Here is a 13,425-nt window from a genome sequence, read left to right on the forward strand (position 1 = left end):
CTAATAATAATCAATTTATATACTGCAGGGCCGTAAAGTTCGATGCGGTTTACAAAAAATTAAAAAAATTACAATTAAGAGAAAAAATTAGATAACCAAATAATTAGAAATAATACTATAATGATCTAGATCAGTGTTCTCCAACCCTTTTACATCTATGGACCAGCAGAAATAAAATAATTATTTTGTGGTCTGGCATCGGTCTGCGGACCGGCGGTTGAAGAACACTGGGCTAAGTTGTAGGATAGAGCCCGCCCATCTCTACCCCAGACCCCACCACCATAATAGTACCAATTGTAACACTATTTTTTTCCATTCATTTTTCATATATACACACACACTATAATCGTATTAACAACACATAATAGTTAACCACAAAATTAGATTATACAAATCACACTGTACATATGCTTCTCAATAATCATTCCTACCAGAACACAGATAACCCCTATGCAAATACGAGGCCAAAAACTAAAATACTAATATATACAAACAAACCCTAAGATGAAATTCTCTGCATGTAGTACAACCCCAGAGAAAATGAAACAAATGCATTTCTTCCTGAACAGTGCAAAATACAAACAGCAGATGTAAATTCTCAAAATTGACACAATTCAATCACTAAATTCAAAAATAAAATCATTCCTCCTACCTTTGTTGTCTTCCTCCCTCCATACTGTGCCTTAATTTCTGGCCTGCTCCCGCCTAGCCATTTTATGCCGCCCCCGGCATTATCTTCGGGCTGGCTCCCTCTTCCTCACTGGCACAGTGCACAAAGCCAAGAGTAACGGCTCCTCACACGTCCCGCGCCTCATCTGGAAGCCTTCCCTCTGACGTTGCGATGTCAGAGAGGTGGCTTCCGGTTGAGGCACAGGACGCGCATAGGAGCCACTGCCTGCGGCTTTGGGCACTGCAGCAATGAGGAAGAGGGAGCCGGCCCGAAGATAACGCCGCATCGATTGCACCATGAACCGGTGGTTGAAGAACACTGTTTCGGGCCCAATGTACATGCTGGCCCTGTGGACCGGTAGGAAATTTCTGCGGACCGGCACCGGTCCACGGACCAGTGGTTAAAGAACACTGATCTAGATGGTTCATTGCAATATCCTTGCCAGTTAGCTGCCTAAGTGTTTCATGAACAAATATGTTCCAGATCCTTACCTCATAATGCTGCTTGATATGACAGAAGATATTGATGATGTTTTTTAAATTTACAGCCTCTAACAGGCGGAAAAGCAAAATTCAAATGCGAATTTCTCCTTTGTTTATTGGTTGCAAAAGAAAAGGGCTCAATTATATATTTGGGAGATAAACCAAACAGAGCCTTGAAGCAAAAGTAATCAAACTTAAACTTCACCCACACCTCCATTGGCAACCAATGCAGTAATCGATAGGAGGGTGTTATGTGAACATATTCCTTCAACCCCAAAATCAGCCTGACCGCCGCCTTTTGAACCATGCGTAATCGCTGCTTATTCCTCTAGGATATTGCCAAAAAGGCAATATTACAGTAAAAGGGACTGCACCAGAATTCTAAATGATGAAACATCAAAATGTACCCTAATGGACTGGAGCTTCCAGAGGGTAAAGAAACTTTTTCTGACTAAAGAATCCCCAGGGTGGTGGGGAGTGTTGGGGGTTTGGGGTAGGGTATCAGTGGTTTAGGGGTATCAGGGGCTCAGGGTGGGGTGTCAGGGGTTCATGGGGTCCCTAGTGGCAGGAGGGAGTGAACATCCCTCCTGCTGCTTTTTAATTTAAAGGTGGGGGAGTCAGGGTGTGGTATACTCCACTGCCTCCAAATGCTGCTGACGACTGTGTGAGACCACGGGGGGAATGCTGCAGCAGCACCCTTTTGGGGAGACAGATGGAATGAGGGAGAAGGAAGACCTGGGAAGGGGGGAAAGAGAAATGCTGCTGTTGCACAGGGGGGAGGTCAAAGGAAGGGAGAAGGGCTACTGCTGGACAGGGGGGAGAGACAGAAAGAAATAAATACAGACAGACATCGGGTAGGAAAGACAGACAGACAGGTGGGCCATGGAGAGAAGACAGACATAAAGAAAGAAAGGGGGCAGGGAGAGAGAAAGAAAGACAGACATACAGAAAGAAATAAATAAATGCCTAAGTCTACATATCTATTCTAGCACCCATTAATGTAACGGGCTGAAAAACTAGTAAATATATAAAATGAAAATTCCCATTAAAAAAACACAGGAAATGATACAAAATGGAAAAAAAATTCCTGCTATCCACCTTTGGTGCACACAACCTCCTTGCACCCCATTCTTCTTTCTCTTCTTCTTCTACTCAATGATCAGGGTTATCTTACTATGTAGCTTCATTGCATTCTTTTTCTTTCTGTGTTGTATATTGTTACCTGTGATTAGGAGAAAGGAGTTATGTGTATTATAAAAACGTGTACATGGATGAACTCTGAAGTGTTTTGTATTGATATTTCAATGCAAAAGTCTTTTGTCTGGTGTGAGAATGCATTTTTACTTTTTGCCAAGGATGTTTTCAGGGGGGAGGGGGTCATGTTCTGTTTTCAGATGCACAAGGTTTCATGAAGGTTAAAATTTAGGTGCAGAAGTATGGCTTGTGCAGACAGACATAATGTTTGCTTGAGCAGGTTCAGAATGACTACTCTGCATGTTGAATGGGCTCTCTGTATTTTTCAGATTACAATGTGCGCAGCTATGTGCAGTATCTTGATGTGTTCTGACACAGAAAAGAAGACAGCTGCTGATGTGATGTCATCCTGCCAAGAAGATTTCAAGAAAAAGGCAGCCGTAAATAATATTACAGAACGCTGCAGAAGATTTTCAGTGCTTATGGAGAAGTAGAAAAATCAAGGGACCTTGGCCTGGCACTGAGAAATAATGTTATAACTTAGAACAAAAGTAGAATTTTTAGAAAAGTGTCAACATGGACCATTTCTGGAGCTGTGCAGCTGCGGCCAGAGACACTGAAGACATATTTTTGCTTGAGGCAAGAATAAATAGAGTCAGGTCTGACGTGAATAAATAGCAGCATGTGCATGGATGAAGCAAAAAGTATTAATAAGCATGCGTGATGTTTGCAAGGACCATCATGAATATCTTTTGGACTATTCCAATTGCCTTTTGAATATCCCTTGTACAACAATTACTATTCAGGAAAGCCTGATTATGTCCAGGTTTGTGCTATGTTTAAACAACGCAACTAATATATGGGTCCATAGTCAACCTGGAATCAAGAAGAGCTCCCAACATTGTGATGTCCTGTTTCAAAGGGATTTCATCTCCCGCTAATTTGGGGTTCAGCTGAGGCATAGTCTGTCAGGAATTCACAACCCATAGAATGTTTGTTTTGCCAGGATTAATCTTAAGATGATTCATAGAAATCCAAGTGTACATGGTGTCTAAAACATTGTTCATTACAGTATAAATTGAAGACAATCTGAATACATAGAGGCAAAAGGACAATATCAGTGTATGAGAAATACTGAATTTATAAAGAATGAAGCATATCCCCCCAGACTGATAAAATAAACATTAAGGCCCCCTTTTATCAAGCTGCATTAGGATTGCTGTGGTAAAAGTTTCAACGCTCATAGGAATTCTATGAGCATTGGAGCTTTTAACGCAGCGGCCGGTGATAAAAACCCTAACGCGACTTGATAAAAGTGGGCTTAAATAAGATATATAATTTACAGAATACTTTCATCTGTGCTTTTATACCAATGGGTCCAGGGGGGTGAACTTTCGGGGGGGGGGAGGTGTTGGCAGGAGGGATTGGGCATCCCTTCTGCCGGGGAACATTGTGGGAGGGTTCAGGAGATCACAGCAGATGAGATTAGGTACCTCCCCTGCTGGCTATCATTTGGGGGGTGATCGCAGCGGCTTCGGGAAGGAGGGACTGGGCATCCCTCCTGCCATGATCGTTACGGAGGCAGGGGATGGTTCCATGATTCTCTAAGCATCGCTTATGATGCCACCGGTTAGAGAATCATGATTTTAGGCAAAGGACTGGTCCCTCCCACACCTAAAAGGTCTTGTTTTGGGCATTTGCTACTTGGGATATTTTTTTTTTTTTTGAGAATAGGGCTTAAAGACGTAGTGGCGGTCTGGGTGATTAAACTCCTGAATGTACAGGTAGGCCATTCTCGAAAACAAACACATTTTGGTCTTTTTTTTTTTTTTTTTTTTCAAGCCATGGACATTTCCCTGCTGCCTACTTTGTGCATCTAGGGCCTTAGGCCAAGTGAGTACTTAGATGTTGTTTCTGATTATGCCCCTCCAAAGGTTTAGTTGAAAGAAGAACTCTCCAGTCTGCCTCCAATCATCCTATTTTCCTACAGCAGGAACCTCATTCTTTGGCCAGACAGCATCGGTGGAAGATGCATTGGCCAGAGCTCCTGCTCTAAACCCCCCAGGCACTACTTATACCCCAGGTAAAGAAATTTTTTTAAACCAACAGGTTACAATATCCAACACAAGAGGTCCTAACCAGCTGCTATATCTATGTTAACCATTCCGCAGAATGCTCACATGTGCATGTAGCTGTAGGCGAGTGCTCGAAGAGGCATGACCAAAGAGACACACCCCTTAGGAGCCCTTTGGAGCACTAGGGAAGCCTAGAGTGTGGCATTCTGCTCCACTCGAATGGGGAAGAGGAAAAGGAGATCAGAAGGCATGATCGCTACAACGGTGGTTAGAGGTCCAATGGACAAACATTTAATGGTTGTTTTGATGCTGGTATCTGAATTTCCTTCTCTTCCTGACACTTCCCTTTCTTCAGGGGAACCTTCCTTTCCCCCTCAACCTGAATATCAAAGGGAATAAAATCACACTCAGAAGGATCACATCAGGCCAAACTTCATTTTCCTCTCAATCAGTAGCTGGATTAATTAAGGTACCATCTCTAGTTAAATATACTTTTCAGTCTATCAACGATACATCTCCTTCTGTTTCTCAAGAAATTTCATTAAAAGATGTATGGATAACTATAAATAAGATGGGCCATACTTTGCAGAATAATTTGTTGTTTTATATTAAGTTTACAGAAGAAGCTTCTGCTAAGTTCTCTGAATATGAATCTAGAATGAGTACTTTAGAACAGAATCAAGTGAAGCATGAATCTCAAATTAAAACTTGTTAGACTGTGGTGGCATCCTCAGTGAAAGATAATTTGATTGTTCATATGCAATTGGAGTCGCTTGAAAATACCTCAAGAGCAGTCAGTTTAAGACTGCTCAATTTTCCTGTTAATACATTACCTTTTAGCTAAGGAATTTTTTTTATTGATATATGTTAAAAGACATCTTGCAGTTGGTTCTTGATTATAAAGACATTGTATGTATATTATTTGCTATGGGGGTCAAGAGTGGTAGTACAGGAAGGCGCAATAGATAACATAAGCACTCCTGATAGTTTGGATATCACAAAATTGTTAGTCTTCACAAGATTCTATATCTAAACAATCTAATTTAATGGTAACTATGTCTTCAGTGGCCAAGAAAATGTTGATTATGAAAACTTACTTAAAAAAAAAAGTGGTACCTTTTTATGGTCAAACAATATTGATGTTTTCCAACGTGTCCAGACAGACTCACATTTGCCGAAAAGCATGTCTCTTGCTTAAATCTAAAGTTTTGGCAAGAGGAGGCACTTTTTATTTGAAATTTCCCTGTAAATGTCTGGTCACGTGGAAAAAAAAAGTCTTGTGTGTTTTTTGATCTGATTCATTGAGAAACATTTCTTAAAGATAAAAGAGATTTCTTGTATTTAATTTCCAAACACGTTAAATAGGGATTGAGTATCTTGCTTCTTTCTTACTAATAATAATGTGTACTTATATTAATATATAATGAAAGCTATGATTGTAGTAGCCTTCTTAGTGCCTCAAGATGTGGACTAGTAGATAATAATTAGGTCCTTTTACTAAGGCGTGTTAGCTGTTTTGGCGTGCGCTAAACGCTAACACGTCCATAGACTATAATGGATATGTTAGCATTTAGCGCATGCTAAAACGGCTAGCGTGCCTTAGTCAAAGGACCCCAATGTGATATGATTCTGTTTTATAATCTACATTAAATTTTCCAACTACAATTGTGTATACAAATTATTCATGTACATATAATATTACAAGAAAAGCACAATAAACTTACATATAGTAATAAGCAATTATTTTTCCCCCCTCCCACCCTCCCACCTATTAATCAATAAAGTAAATACCACAAGAAACTATTTAAAAATTCCCCATAACAATTCCAGTACAAACCCCTCCCCCCTCCCTTCCACCCTAGATGTGTATGTTTAAAGGTCAGTAAAATAAAGTCAGTTACGATGTCTATATGCTTTAGTTTTGAAGCATATAGATGTCTCAAAATGCTGAAACAGATGTCCATGGGCTTGAAATGTCCAAATTCTGTATGTCCAAATAGCGAGGGGGAGTGTTGTGATTACGCTTTGAGCAGGACTAAGGAGGGATCACATCAGGACATCCAGCTGTGATTACGGAAGGGAAGGAAACATCCAAGTCTAAAAAGGACATCCTTAGTTAAACCTGTTTCAGTCATGTCTAGGGTCCAAAACGGTGCTCTACTTGAGCATTTGACCACTGCAGGGACTAAGACATGACACCTTCTCCCTCTGCCATGAAAGTGAAACTGGAAAGGAAAACCAGGCTCTGTGACAGCTTCACGTGTTATGGGCTTTCTGAAGAGCACCGCATGCTCACCTCAGACGTAGTTTAATGGTTAATGCAGTCACCTGTAAACCGCTGTACTGGGCCATGGTACGCCCCCGCCTGAAATACTGCATCCAGCACTGGTCGCCATACATGAAGAAGGACACAGTACTACTCGAAAGGGTCCAGAGAAGAGCGACTAAAATGGTTAAAGGGCTGGAGGTGTTGCTATACAGTGAGAGATTAGAGAAACTGGGCCTCTTCTCCCTTGAAAAGAGGAGACTGAGAGAAGACATGATCGAAACAATCAAGATAATGAAGGGAATAGACTTAGTAGATAAAGACAGGTTGTTCACCCTCTCCAAAGAAGAGAGAACGAGAGGGCATTCTCTAAAGTTAGAAGGGGATCGATTCCGTACAAACATAAGGAAGTTCTTCTTCACCCAGAGAGTGGTAGAAAACTGGAACGCTGTTATAGGGGAAAACACCCTCCAGGGATTCAAGACAAAGTTAGACAAGTTCCTGCTGAACCAGAATATACGCAGATAAGGCTAGTCTCTGTTAGGGCAAAGGTCTTTGACTTAAGGACCGCCACGGTAGCGGAATGCTGGGCACGAAAAACCACTGGTCTGACCAGCAGTGGCAATTCTTATGTTCTTATGTTAATAGATCCAGGTTCAAATCCTACTCAGCCTAAATATCCTCCCTTTTTACAAAAGGCTGGCGCACTGAATGCTCTTTGCTGCTCTGATGCACATAGGAACTCTATGAGTATCGGAGCATCACAGAGCATTCAGTACACCGGCTGGCACTAAAAACCTCTTGTGTGGTTTTGTAAAAAAAAAAAAAAAGGGGGAGGGGGTATATAAGCTACCTACAAACCTGGAGGTTATTGAAGTGAATGTAATTCAGATAGTAGGTACTTTTCTGTTCCTGAAGAACTCACAATTACAAAAAATAAAATAAAGCATTAACATGGGATTTTAACCTGTGGCCTTTGGAAAATAGTTCACTGCACTAACCAGTGGGCTTCTCCTCTGCTCTGCATGGCTAGCTGTGTGGGGCATTTTCTAAGAATGCTGCCATACAGATGCCCCCATCCCTTGTTTTCCCCCATTCATAATTTCTAAAATGGCTGTTCATGCTGGACATCGCCAGCATATGGACATCAATCTCATGTATTTTTGAACAGTAAATCTTGATGTATTTCCTGTTGAAAATACATGTGAGAGGAACGTCCATTTGAGACATTCCGAAGCAGATGTCCCTATTCTGACTTGGACATCCTTTTGAAAATGCCCCCTCCGTGTCATTTCCATTTTCAATATGCTGTAATTCTTCAGCTTTTAAAAGAATCAGTAGTAGCTCCTTCTGCTTCTTCAGCATGTAATCATATACAGTTTAAGTTCCAATTTGTGAAGCAATATATTCCATTTTGTGCCTATGGAGAAGTGATTTTCTATCATAGATTGCTGAAGTAGAATCTTCTTCATTCTGTTACTTAATTACAGAAGGAGGGAAAACAACTGGGACGAGAATGAACTATGTTCCATTGTGTATGGAGATGAAGGTTATTAATTAAAACTTGAATGGGTAATCTTTGATCTCTAATTAGTAGTTTGCATTTTATAAATCCCTTTCTGCTTATGTGCAATGCACCGTAAGATTCATTGCAACAGAGGTTAAATGCCTGAAAGATTTCAAAATATGGACAAGCAATGTACAGAGACTGGAAAAAAAAGTTGGAACATTTCTTGCAAGGTGTGTTTTTTTAAAAGAAAGCATTAGATTTGCCTTGTGCTGCGTACTTTCCTCTGGTTTAATGGCATTTCTTCTTTTGCAGATTCTACAATGTGAGGCTTTCACTGGAGAGCTGATAAATCAGAAGGAAGTTAAGTATGTGTATCTGTCAGTTATCATCAGTCAGTCAGCCATGCAGTTAATTCCTCCAGGGTCACAGAGGCAGCTCCAGCTGGGACAGAGGGGAATTGACAGAGAGCTGACAATCCCTGGGCTACTACCCGGATCTTATGATGCCTTTGTGTCTTTATAAAATAGTATCACAAAAGCCACCAAAATTGCTGCTTCAATTTTGTCCCAGAAAACAACAAGGTAATTAGCTGACAAAATCCAACCTAAAGGAAATGAGAACAACAAACCAATGAGAAGATTAAAACTTAATTTTATTTACTTTTCTTGCTCCAGGTTATAAAAAAACAACACCTGACATGGCCAGGCTTCACCTACAGCTACTTCAAGGGCATTATAAAATACAATATGCCCAAGTGTCTCCAACTTGGACATACATATATACCAGGCCGGAGCCTGTGGTGGCTCATGTATACATGTATTTTGAAACTTATGTGACTCTGCTCCTGTTCTACATAAATTCCCCTCCTGAACATGCCTATTCTGAGGACAGGTAAAAGGTAAAAAGAGTAATTTATAGAATAGGGTTTATGCACAAAAAAATCATTTGTAAAAATATATCCCCATAGAATATATGCACACATTGTGGGTGCAAGAGATAGTTTAGAGATCAGATTTTATAAAGGCATGAAGGAACCTATGGGACATATTTGCTAAGCTGAGGAAAAGCAGAGAGATATCCAGGGGCAGAGGCGAGAGTAAGCTCCGCCCACCCCCACCGAGTCATCATCCGAGCTCCCCCTTAAAAGGGGAGGAGCCAACAGCGCGCAGCCATTCGGCAAGTGGCAAAGGCGCTCGCCTTAGCGAGAGTGCCTTTGCGAAGGAGCCGGGAAACTAGGACTCCCAACAGAGCAACACCAGCACACTCACGCCAAACAGGAAGGCAGCTACAAGCCCTAGTCTTTAGCTAGCTAGGCAACAGGGCATACTTCCTCACATACCACACACCTAGAGGGGAAACAAGCACTCACTAGCACTAACACAGTAACACAAGCAGACTTCAGAACATACAGTAGCACCAGCAGATTCAGTAACACAAGTAACACCAGCGGACTCAGTACAAACAGCAAACCAGCAAACCCACGCCAAGCAGGAAAGCAGCTACAAGCTCTAGTCTTTAGCTAGCTATGCAACAGGGCATGCTCCCTCCCACACCACACACCTAGAGGGGAAACAAGCACTCACTAGCACTAACACAGTAACACTAGCAGACTCACAACATATGGGAAGACAAATACCAGGAAGCCAGAAAATGTCCAGCTGATAGAGACAGAAGGTTCACAACTGTTTCGCTCAGACAACGCACAAGGGGAGCAAGAGATGGACGCCCAAGGAAGCCAGAAGATGAGCTTCCCAGTCTTCTGCACTGGCTGCAACATGTATGACTACCTCCCTTCGGGGATTCGGGATACATTTGCAGTCGTTGCATGGAGCTGGATAGCCTGAAAAGGAAGGTCCAGCTGCTAGAGGAGACAGTGCTGGGACTAAAAGAACTCCTCACCTTTGAAGAAGAAATCCGTGAAAAGGAGAAGCTTCTAGTGGAGTACAGTCCAAACGATGAGGTTAAGAAGCTAGAAAGATACATCGAGGAAGCTCACCAATAGCATGTGGAGAACTGAACCCGAACAACCCAGGAAGAAGGCCTGGACGAGAGAAGAGAACACTCCCCCAGCAAATTCTGGAGGAACAGAAGCAGAGATAAGGGGCGATCATACACCAGGAGTAAGAGGGAGACTGCATGGGGATGTCCCCCCACCCGAAGAACAGAAAAAAACCTCAGGAGTACCGCAGGAGGGAGAAGATTGGTCCTATACCAAGGAACCCCCAAATAAAGAAGATGGGGATCATCATGGGAGACTCCATCGTACGTCATGTGGACAGCCACACTGCAGAAGGGAGAGAGGATAGAATCGTCACCTGCTTGCCTGGAGCAAGAGTGAAGGATGTGGCCAACAGGTTCTCCAGGATCATAGACAGCGCTGGGAGAGAGGACACTGCTGTGCTTATCTACGTGGGAACCAATGATGTGAGCAGACGGAAGTATGACAGGGAAGAGATGAAGAGACAGCTCTGCTCACTCGGAAGAAAATTGAATATCATGGAGGTGAAGGTGGCCTTCTCCGAGATCCTCCCGGTACCAAGAGCAGATGCAAAGAGACAAGGGGAACTGCAAGCAATCAACGCCTGGATGAGAAGATGGCACGAAGAGGAAGGCTTTGACTTTGTGCGCAACTGGACAACGTTCTGGGGAAAAGACGGACTGCACCTCAACAAGGAAAGAGTAAGAGTACTGGCAGGCAACATGAAGAGGGCCATAGAGAAGGCTTTAAACTAAAGGACAGGGGAAAGCCGACAGTCGACCACAAGTCGATGGCCTGGGCAACAGGATGCCCCGTAGAAGGAATTATGAACAACTACTCAGACACGGGAGGGGTCGACCACAAAGCAAATGAGGAAGACAACACAGCAGCAGAAAATGATACCGTGGAAGAAAGAGTAGATACCGCTAAGCTTAAAAAATACAAGAAGGTAACACAAAGGGAACTCAAATGTATGCATATGAATGCTAGAAGTTTGGGAAACAAAATGGGAGAGTTAGAAGCAATAGCAAAAAATGACAAACTGGAAATAATTGGCATAACAGAAACATGGTGGAATGACGAAAACAAATGGGACACAATACTACAGGGATACAAACTGTACAGAAAAGATAGAGTGGGGCAGAAAGGTGGAGGTATTGCCCTATATGTTCAGGAAGGATTAGAATTCGTGAGAGAGACTATGGTGGAAGAGAAAGAGAAGCTGGAATCCCTCTGGATCAGGATTCCCAGACACAATGATGCTGACATAAAGATTGGCCTTTACTACCGACCGCCGGGACAGAGGGAGGAGACAGACTCAGAAATGATAGAGGAAATTAAACAAGAATGTAAGACAGGTAATGTCATAATCTTGGAGGATTTAAATTTCCCAGGGATAGACTGGGACCTGGGAACCTCCAACTGTGGCAAGGAGGCAAAGTTCTTGGAAGTACTAAGGGACTGCTTCCTGGAACAGATGGTAGGAGAGCCGACGAGAGGAAACATCAATTTGGACTTGGTCTTAAATGGCATTACGGTTCCGGCAAAGAAAGTAGAAGTCACGGTCCCGCTGGGGACGAGCGATCACAACATGATCAACTTCAAACTTGATGTCGGGAAAGGGAAACATACCAAAACCTCAACCACGACTTTAAACTTTAAAAAGAGAAGATACGACAGCATGAGAGCCATGGTGAAAAAACGGATCAAGAAAAAGATGGGCAAAGTCATAACGGTGGAACAGGCATGGTCCCTACTGAAAAATACTATCACGGAAGCACAAAGCCTCTACATTCCGCGGATGTCCAAAGTAAAGAAAACCAAGGGCAAAAGAGAGCCGGCATGGCTTACCAAAGAGGTGAAGGAAGCCATAAATGAAAAGAAGGACTCCTTTAAGACTTGGAAACACACAAAAACATCCGAAGCTTGGAACAAACATAGAGATGATCAGAATAAATGTCACAAGGTGGTGAGGGTTGCCAAAAAGGTCTGCGAGGAGAAAATAGCGCGAGAGGCCAAAAATTTCAAGCCCTTTTTCAGATACGTAAAAGGGAAAAAACCCACACTGAAGGCAGGTGGGACCGCTGGACGACCTGGGAGGAAAAGGATGCGTCAAGGATGACAAACAAATTGCAGACAGACTGAATTCCTTCTTTGCGTCTGTCTTTGCAAAGGAAGACACCACAACAATACCTGACACAGTGATAGTGTTCAAGGGAGTTGTACAGGAAAGCCTCACCATAGTAGAAGTGGACTTGGACCAGATTTACCACCAGATCGACAAACTTAAAAGTGATAAATCTCTTGGACCGGATGGAATTCATCCGAGAGTCCTAAAAGAACTGAAATTTGAAATCGGAGAACTATTGCAAAAACTTGCCAACTTGTCAATCAAAACAGGACAGATACCGGACAACTGGAAGATAGCGAACGTCACGCCGATATTTTAAAAATGATCGAGAGGAGTGCCAGGCAACTACAGACCTGTGAGTCTCACGTCTGTCCCTGGAAAGATGGTTGATGATCAAAGATAGCATAGTCCAGCACCTAGACACACACGACCTGATGAGAGCCAGTCAACATGGGTTCAGGAAAGGGAAATCATGTTTGACGAACCTACTTCAATGTTTTGAGACAGTGAACAGACAAATTGCTAGTGGAGAACCAGTGGATATTGTATACTTGGACTTTCAGAAAGCATTCAACAAGGTTCCACATGTAAGACTTCTCAGGAAATTACAAGGCCATGGAATAGAGGGAGATATACTAAGATGGATAGGCAAATGGCTAGAGAACAGAAAACAGAGAGTGGGCATAAATGGGAAGTTCTCAGAATGGGAAAAAGTGACTAGCGGTGTACCCCAGGGCTTGGTACTTGGACCCATCTTATTTAATATTTTCATAAATGACCTGGAAGAAGGAACATCCAGTGAAATCATCAAGTTTGCAGATGACACAAAGCTATGCCAGGCAATCAGATTGCAGAAGGACAGCGAGGAACTCCAGAGTGACTTGAATCAATTGGAGAAGTGGGCAGATAAATGGCAGATGAATTTTAATGTGGAAAAATGCAAAGTGATGCATTAGGCAGAAAAAATAAAGATCACAAGTATAGTATGTCAGGTGTAACTCTGGGAAAGACCGAACAGGAAAAGGACCTGGGTGTACTGATAGATAGGACCCTGAAACTGTCAGCGCAATGTGTGGTGGCAGCGAAGAAAGCATATAGAATGCTAAGCATTATAAAGAA

Source organism: Geotrypetes seraphini, chromosome 1 (genome assembly GCF_902459505.1).
Source record: "Geotrypetes seraphini chromosome 1, aGeoSer1.1, whole genome shotgun sequence".
NCBI classification, from domain to species: Eukaryota; Metazoa; Chordata; class Amphibia; order Gymnophiona; family Dermophiidae; genus Geotrypetes; species Geotrypetes seraphini.